We start from the raw sequence: 9,918 nt of genomic DNA on the forward strand, positions 1-9,918 counted from the left end.
GGGGATGTGTCGAGTAAGAGATTGCTACGGCTGAGGTCAGAGAGGTCTTTTCCTGCTTTCTCCTCTAAGGTTCTGATGGTTTCCTGTCTCACATTTAGGTCCTTTATCCATTTTGAGTTTATTTTTGTAAATGGTGTGAGAAAGTGGTCTAGTTTCAACCTTCTGCATGTTGCTGTCCAGTTCTCCCAGCACCATTTGTTAAAGAGGCTGTCTTTTTTCCATTGGATGTTCTTTCCTGCTTTGTCAAAGATGAGTTGGCCATATGTTTGTGGGTCTAGTTCTGGGGTTTCTATTCTATTCCATTGGTCTGTGTGTCTGTTTTTGTGCCAATACCATGCTGTCTTGATGATGACAGCTTTGTAGTAGAGGCTGAAGTCTGGGATTGTGATGCCTCCTGCTTTGGTCTTCTTCTTCAAAATTCCTTTGGCTATTCGGGGCCTTTTGTGGTTCCATATGAATTTTAGGATTGCTTGTTCTAGTTTCGAGAAGAATGCTGGTGCAATTTTGATTGGGATTGCATTGAATGTGTAGATAGCTTTAGAAAAGTAATTATTAAAACAAAGAGTGAATCCAGCTTGTTGAACTCCAGATATCATTGAATACCATACAATCACTAGCTCAATCCAAGTCCCCTTTGCTCTCTCCAAGATGGTGCTGGCAACATTTTTAACCTAACTCTGACCTTGGAAGGACCTTCCTTGTAATATCTCCCTTAGGGTGACTATTGAACAGGCATATGGTCATTATGAAGAAACTGCTGACGCCTGGCTCAGCCATTGGTACAAATATTGTTTTAGAAAATAGAATAAGAAGGAGACTAGAATAATTGGAATACTCCAACTGGCCACTACTAGGAGATAGCAGATATCTCTTTTATCTATAGCAATGTGATATGGGGAGAAAATTTACTCAGTACACTTCCACACAAATTTTCTGAATTCCCAGGAATTCAGTCTTAATAAACCACAGTACTAGCCGCAGTGGGAGAGCACAATATAGTTACAGTGACAAGATTAACACATTGTCAGATATAATTTGGAGTTCAAGCAACATTCAACACATGCCTAAGATAGGTATAGATGTTCATTGGACTTCAATTTTCAGCCCTTAATGAACTACCAATAGCAGCCTACATGAGAAAGAAAGAGGAGAGTAGGTAATTATTCTTAGGTAGGATACTCGCACCTGAGATTTGTAACTGTGCTATGGGTCAGAGGATTTACAACTGGTTCCCAAATGTAGCTGCAAATTAAAATCAATAGGGGAGCTTTGAAGAAATTCAGATTCCAGAATTCTGGACAAAATAAAGGCATTTTGGACTCAGATTCAATACCATCCACATGGTATCATGAATGAAGAAAATGCTTACAAAAAACTGTGACTAAATAAAAATAAATCAGAATAAAATTCTCAATGTAAGAATGAATGTTGAGCAATGCATAATAAATCTAAGTGAATATTGATAATATGAAAGGCAATTGTACTAAAAGTTTTAAGGAAGGATTAATGAAGTGACTCAAGAATAGTGTGAAACTAAAAAGTCTAAATCATTAAAACAACAATATTGTAAGAGAGGCTTGAAACGCCCAAACACATTTTGAATGTCTCTTTCATGGTGATGGTGTGCAAAAAACGTGCAAACAGAAATTCCAAAATCAACCACACACATATTGCAACAAACTTCTTGCAAAAAGATGCAGGAATCTGAGCTTTTGTTAAGTTTGCCTGGTGATTCTCAAGAGACTAATCAGCAGGTAGACTTTGGGGAACCACTCATTTCGAGGACTCTTCCTGAAACTAGAAATAAGCAGCAAGCTGCATATCAGTACCCTGACTCCTGTTGCCCACATTTTCTAGAGCAACTCTAGACCATTGGATGAAAAGACACTTCTCTGCCTTCATGCCAATTGCATTAGGTGAAACTTCACAGAACACAATAAAAAAGAGTTCGGAGAGATTGACTCTGAAGGTTTTATGTACTTGGACTCTTATTTTCTTATGAAAAATATGAGTTGTATTAGATTAGCTGTAATATTACAGCTTCAGATTTAAATGACTTTATAAAGCATGATACACTATATTTAGGAATGGCATTTAGTAGAATTTCAGAATAATGTTCAAGAAATAATCAGAAGCCCATCAGAGACATAATGAGACACAGGCAAACTGGATTGAGGGCAGGAGGCAATGCATTATTTCTCCAAGTCCCTCCTCTTCCTATAATGCTTTGTTGGCCCTAGACACACAATAAACACATGTGTTTTTAAGTAAGTTAGTGAGTTAATGAAAACAAAGTTCCTTGGGTGCATCTTGGGAAATACAAGATGAAATCAAATCAGAAATGAAATAATTTGGTGCTACTATAAGCTGGTAACCACTGACTGAGAGGTCAAATCTTAAATTTGAATGTCTAGAATAAATGAATCAAAACAGATTTCTCAGAAGGCTTGCTGAAAACAAAATAGAAAGAAAACAGTGACAAGGGGAACAGAGGGCAGAATGAATGAATAAAAAATGGAGGTGAAGTTTTATGATAATTTTGCAGTCATAGAGTCATCAAATCTCAGGTTTGGCAGGAACCCCAAAGGTCATTCCTGCCAATCACACATCTAATGCTTGAAAACCCTAACTTTGCTCCCCCTCCAGTGAGATGACACGGATGATAATTCTCTTTAACAGCAAAACCAAATAGAAATCAGGAAGTTCTACTTTGTCTCCAATTTACATCCCTATTTCACGATGAAAACTCAGCTTTAAATGTATACACGTCTATCTGTATCTGTATCTATATCCATATTCCTGAATAGCATTGCTAGTGCTTGAATTTCTTGATCCACACAGATTTTGCAGAGTTTGGTTTGCTTTAGTCTTTATAGAAGAATTGTCTCAAGAAGTGGTGAAATAACCGTAGAATTGCTTTTTTGACTACATCCAGTATGAAATGAATTCAGGGCAACATCTAATTCATCACTCAGTCACATCTGACAGATGGATTTCAGTGGTTTACTAGGTCCCTGGAGACTTTAGTTGGTTCAGAACAAGTGCCTCTAAACACCCAAAACGTCTGGGGGTTTCCCTTTTCCCAATCAATGTCTATTTGTTAAAGGTTATCTTGTGGAAAGTTAAGAAGAAGATTCAAGTGTGACACTTCCTCAGAGGAACTTGTTCCTATTTTAATTCAAGAAGCTCTGGGTCTGTAAACTGACTCGGGACTGAATATAAGATAAAGGGCCATTATTCTCAATCATGTGAGCTCAATTAAGGATTCTGTTCACCAGACATAGAAGTTTTTGTTGACACAAATTTTCTTGGTTCTGGCTGCTGTAACAAAATATCATAAACTGAATGGCTAAAACAACAAACATTTATTTCTCACAATTCTGGAGGCCGGAAGTCCCAAATCAAGGTTCTAGCAGATGTGGCGTCTGGTGAGAGCCTGCTTCTTAATTCATTGAATATGATTTCATTGTGTCCTCATGTGGCAGAGAGTAAAGAACAGAAGCAAGCTCTCTTATGTCTCTTATAAGGGCATTAATCCCATTCATGAGGGCTCTATCTTCATGACCCCATCTAATCCTAATCACCTTCCAAAGGCCTCACCTCCTAATATCATTGCATCGAGGGGTAGGGTTTCAACATATGAATTTTGGGTAGAGGCAAACATTCAGTCCATCTAGGCACTAAGTGACACGTCCATTTGTTTTTGCTTTGGGACTTCATCAATAAGCCATTGTGAAAAGATCAATCTACTCTGATAACCTCTTCCAACCAGTGACTTTTTTTATTAACCATGTCCACCTAGTGCTGGCACTTGATCTCAGCCATCCAGGGTTCCCTCAGATTCACTGAAGTAACTGAGCTCAAGTCAATGGCTGTATTTATCACATTCACTCCCATTCTCCAACCTGAGGTATTTCCAGGTAAAATCTGAAGTTGGCCCCCATATATGAGGGTGAGGAGAGACTAGAGAAAGAGCCAGATCACTTTAGATTGGCAGGCGGTAGGTTTAATAAGCGAGTTAACTTACACACAAGGTTTATGTTAAGTGGCTTGAAGAAGAGTAGATCTCTGCACCCATCCACTAGAATCTTAAAAGATTATATAATGGGCTTAACTGTGTTCAGTCACATATACAATCCGGTTGGTCTCAACACATTGATCTCTCAAAGTTATGTTTTGCTTTTGCTTTTGTTTTGTTTTTGCTTTTGTTTTTTTTTTTTTGTTTGTTTGTTTTGTTTTTGTTTTAGAGAAAGAGAAAGAGCACGAGTGGGGGAGAGGGGCAAAGAGAGATGGAGAAAAAGAAAGAGAATCCTTAACAAGCTCTACACTCAGTGCAAAGCCCGATGCAGGGCTCAATCATACAACTCAGGATCATAACGTGAGCTGAAATCAAGAGTCAGATGCTCAAGCGACTGAGCCACCCCGGTGCCCTCAAGGTTGTGTTCTTAAAACTGCTTCTTACTACTGTGGGTGTGGTGGGAAGAACGTACATTCCAAGGACAGGAGAGTGAATGAGGAACTTCTGAGTCCTCAGGTCCAGCTTGGGTCAACCGGTAGTCACATCATCTCAGTGACCTCTTCCAACACCAGCCCAGCCATTTCACGGATTCTGAAGCTTCCTTCTGAGGTTTTCCCCAATACCATAGTCAAGAGAACATACTCTGGGCTCTCTTGGAGAAGCAATCAGAAGGGTGGTCACACATTACAAATCCTGTCTTGCCAAATCTTCAGATTTCTTTCTCTGTAATCAATGAAGAAATACATGTGTAGCATATTAATTTAGTTGAGGCCACCAAATTTCAAATCAACAGAACTGAGAAAAAAATGTGGGGGAGACCTCATGCAGCTGTTTGCACTCACATATTCCTCAGCATTTCTGCTAAAAATACTTACATTGGTAAATTTGTCCTGACCATACCCTTCCTTCTAGATGTATACTACCCTCGGCTTTTTTTCCCAAACCTTTCTTGATTAATAACAAGTAGCAAAACCAGCATTTATTTTGTGATTAAGCTGTCTCCTCTCAAATTTGACTTTATAATTGGCAGCCTAGGCCATGCAGGGCCTGTTCCCTAGTTATGTGTCTTCTTCACTGGAGGGTGATGGGGGACCTAAAGGAAGTTGGCAGCCCCATGGGAAGTAACTAACAGACAAGGTAGTTACAGGGTCTGTTGTATGAGAAAGGACAGAAGACTGATACTGATTCTGCTGTAGTGGAAACTCTGTGGGGTTTGGGGGCTTAGTAATAAAGATAATATAAATCCTTCCAAACAGTCCTCTTCCAGTATTTAGATTTATACTTCTTTTATACTCCATTTCTTAGCTTTCATGTAGGAAACCTGACAAGAATATGAATTCAAATGGATTGTAATTCAGCAACTGAAAATAATGTTTATGTGGGCTTTTGTTTTTTGTTTTTCATTTTTTTGACATATCAGCCAAAATATGAGGCGACAGTTCAGGAGAGAAAAAATTTTAGTTTGTTTTGTTTTAGGATAATAATAGCAACTTGCTTTCAAATCTATTTCAGCCATTCTAGTTCCTTTGCTATTAATAAAAATTTTAATATAAATTTGTGAATTTCTCCAACAAAGACTGCTGAGATTACAATTGGGATTGCATTAAGCATAGAGATCAATTTTGGAAGAATTGACATATTTGCCATTGGAAACCTCCACACCATAATCACAGTTATCATTGTGTTTATTTAGGTTTTAGTTTTTCTTATCAGTGTTTTATACTTTTCATTATAGAAATACTGCACATATTTTGCTAAATTCATCCTTAACTAGGTCATGTCTTTGAGGCTATTAACAATAGTACTTTCTAAATTTTTTAAAAATTGTTTTTTGACAGTATGTAGAAGAAAAAATTATATATATTATAAAACATATATATATATATTAATGCATATACATACACACAAACACATCCCTTCTTGTCTGTAACCTTGCTAAACCTGCTTATTAGATCTAGTAGGGTTTTTTTTTTTTTGGTAGATACTTGAGGATTATCTATGTAGACAATCATGTCTGCAAATAAAGATCATTTTATTTATTTTGTCCAATCAATATACCTTTTATTTCTTTTTCTTGCCTTTTTTCACTGACTAGAACCTCCACACTTTGAATTAGAATGATGTGAACAGACATTTTGTTTTGTTCCTCATATGAAGAAGAAAGAAACAGTTTTTCAACATTAAGTATGAGGCTAGCAACAGGTTTTTTGGAGATGCCTTGAAAAACTTCTTTACTAATTTCTAATATTTGCTATTGTTTTATCATAAATGTTGTATTTGTGAAATGTTTTTTCTGCCTCTGAGATAACTATATGTTTTCTTGTTATTATATTGATGATATGGAAAATTGCATTGATTAACTTTGGTCTAATATTGTATTTCCATGTTAAAAAACCATTAATTATGCTATAGTATTATTTTCACGTATTACTGGATTCTGTTTGCTAATGTCTTGTTAGTGATTTTGGAGTTACATTTATGAGTTTTCTTTTCTTGTAATATCTTTGACATTAGAAGAAGGCAGACCTCATAAAAGTGAGTTGAGAAGTTCCCTTTTTTTGTATTTCTGGAAGAATGTGTATAGAATTGGTTTCTTTTTCCTTAAATGTTTTATAAAATTTTTAGGTAAATCTGCATGAGCTTGGATTTTTCTTTGTGGTTAGATGTTTTATTATAAATTCAAAGTTTAAAATAGATATAGGAATGTAAACTTTATTTCTTCTTGATTGAAACTTAGTATTTTGTTTATTTCAAGGAAGTTTATTTCAGTCAAGTTTAAATGTATTGGCCTAAAATGTTTCCTTTTAAATATTTAAGACTAATGACTCCTTGTTTGTTGCTGATACTGGTCATCTGGGCCTTTTCTTCCTGATTATTTTTTATATAACTATCAATTTAATTGATTTTGTTTTGAAAACCAGATTTTGGTTTCATTTCTTTCTTTCCCTCATTTTCTTTTTCTTTCTTGTTTTGGTGTTTAGTAATTTTGAATCTTCTGTTTATTTACCTCCTCTGCTTACTTTTGTTTAATTTGTTCTTTTGTTTGTTTAAGTTGATGCCTAAAACATTGATTTGAGACCTTTATTGCATTTAATATAAATATTTACTAGTATAAATTATCCCATTTTAGCCACACTCAATGCATTTTTGTACATTGTGATTTGACTTATAACCAATAAAAATATTTTCTAGAGTTCCAATTCTGGGTCAGAGAGAATTAGAAAATTCTATTCTCTTTTTCTCACTGAACATGACTATAAAATATATACATAATATAAAAGCAGGTTTTGAGAATGATGTTAAAATTGTTTCTGCTCAAAATGTACCTCCTATCCCTTTTCACCTTTCCATGTATACAGACTCTGCACTCATGAATATTTGACTTTTTCTTCTCCCTGAAATTGAATGTTGCCCGTACTTATTATTTGTCAGTTAGCATTTACCACCCATACATGTGTGTCATTTCTTCATTGGTGACACTGATGTAGACTACATATTCTTTGATAATAGAACTCATTTTTATTTATAATAGCCCTCCCCAGGCCACTTTAAATAAGAGTAGGCTCACAGCATATAGAAACTGTTTTGAATTGATGTAGATTTTTGGACAAAGCTCATCAGAATAGGCATTGTGGCTAATATTTTGCTTTCTTTCTCTTCGCTACTATCAGACTTTCTCACAGAATTAAATTTTAAAGGTGACCGAATAACACTTGGGGTATTTTTACTATTTCCCACGTTCTGGGTGCGAGATTTGGGCTATAGTTAGGAGCAGAGGGCTAGTCTGTCTCCATGCTAGTGGAGATGGCACAGAGTAGGGCTCCACTAGTAACTTGGCCTGAAGTCAATTTTTGTCTGTTGATAGGATTATTGTCTTTACTGTAAGGATACCTGGGTCAGCGCTGTGATCTGTGGCTGGAGTCGAGACATGACACTTTTTTGGTGCCCACTGAAAAGAGCAAATTCAGATTATTAGCTAAATTGACCTTTTTGTGTGTGAAATTCACTAACCCAGAGCTCTAACCAAAAGAATAGTTTCCCAAATAGATCACCAGATCACCACCAATGTGTCAACTCAGAGAACATAGCAGCACACGAACAGTTGGAGACCAAATGGGCTCTCCAAGTAAACCTTCCAGTTGAAGAATGCCTTTAGCTTAAACCATCAAATCCAGGTGATTAAAGTGAAATTACGTATGTATTTATAGTTTGACTCTTCACCAGTTTTGTGTGTGTATATAAAAGAGAAAGAGAAAAACGGGGCAGCGAAGAGAAAACCTGAAAAAAATAACACAGCAAATAACCTTTTTTTTATTTGTTTCTCAAATTAGGGCCTCAATTAATACATCTCAAATTGCCTCAGGACAGTGCCAAAAAAGATTAATGCAAAAGTGGTGCGTTCTACCTTTTATCTCAATTGTGTGACAGTCCTCTTGCAAAGTTGAAAAGCTGCTAATTTAGTAGTCAACAGTGTCAAATAAAATTTCTAAACTGTATGTCTATAAAAGAACATCTTAGAAATAAGGCACAGCAAATATGCTTCAAAACAGTGCAGTCAGCAAATCTGTTTCAGGTTTTGAAATATCTAGCAATGACATTTATTAGAGAGAAACTATAATATATCAGTGATATAAAAAGCTGTCTCTTCATCAGCATTGCTTTATTATAGGCACTAATTTTGTGCAAAATCCTTTAGATTCTTTGCAAAACACCTGCTGAACTTAAAGAAATATGGTGAGTGCTTGCACAGAGACAGATGCAGCTTAATCACATAATACTGAATTTGACTTTGTGGTGCTTAACAATAAATGAACTGAGAGCATACTAGTACAGAAGGCTTAAATCTTCCTCAAATTTGTATAAAGTTTTCAATGAATATACTGTTTGTGCTGATTCCTTCTTCATCAAGTTTGAGGATATAAACAAATAGCGATTATAAGGATCCCATTAAGACTGAGTTTTTAAAATTAAAGTAAATCACATTGATGACTATGCTCTGAATTGCACTCCTTTCTCCCACCTCCCATCCTATTTCAATGTTCTTAGCTGGCTGCTTTCTGGCTACTTTTCCCTTTGTAGTTTCCATCCATTCATCCATTCATCATACCCTGTTTATTCTATCAGATTACTTGAAAATTTCATGTTATAGATGAATCTGCTTCAAGGTCAGATATGATGGCATTATGGCTCAGTAAAAGATGGAAATAGAATAAGAAAGACCATTTTCTCATTCTCTCTTCTGCTGCACACGATTAGTTTTATATGTTGATTGATTTTTGGTGGTAGGTTAAGTCGATTTCAATGAATTTCACTCACCCAGGTTTGACCAGATTAAGATCCAAAATTGTTTACCCATATCACTTTTTCTCTTCTTTCTTCCCAGTCTTTTAATTCATATGTTCAAAAGACATTTTGTTTGTACATATATGATACAGCCTCTATGTGTGCCTACATGCATTCACATTCCCTAGTGAATTAACTATTCTTTCTTCATTGATTCTTATTTGCATTGTAATGTTAAATAATGGTACTTTAATTTTACTTCTTCAGATAAGCTGTGTGCTTGAGAAAACCATAAAACAATGAAACCTCATGAATATTTATATCAATGACTACACAGCATTATAGTCATAATCTCTGGAACTAGTTCTCACAAGTTCAGAATTAATTATCAAGTTCAGTTTTAATTGCGTTCTTCTAAATTACAACCCCTCCCCCCCTTAAAAAAAAAGACATAATGAATTATCTGGTAAGTACTTTACTGGGACTAATGCATCTCAGAGAGCTTCCTAAAATCCCATTCTTAACGTCTAATAACCAAATGAAGGCATACAATCCCAAACCAGTGTTCTAATCCTTGTTATCCAATGTATTAGACATTTGTGGCTGCTTCTAGGGGG

Source organism: Lynx rufus, unplaced genomic scaffold (assembly GCF_022079265.1).
Source record: "Lynx rufus isolate CCGP_SWC_20201006 ecotype Redwood Valley unplaced genomic scaffold, mLynRuf1.p SCAF_22, whole genome shotgun sequence".
NCBI lineage: Eukaryota > Metazoa > Chordata > Mammalia > Carnivora > Felidae > Lynx > Lynx rufus.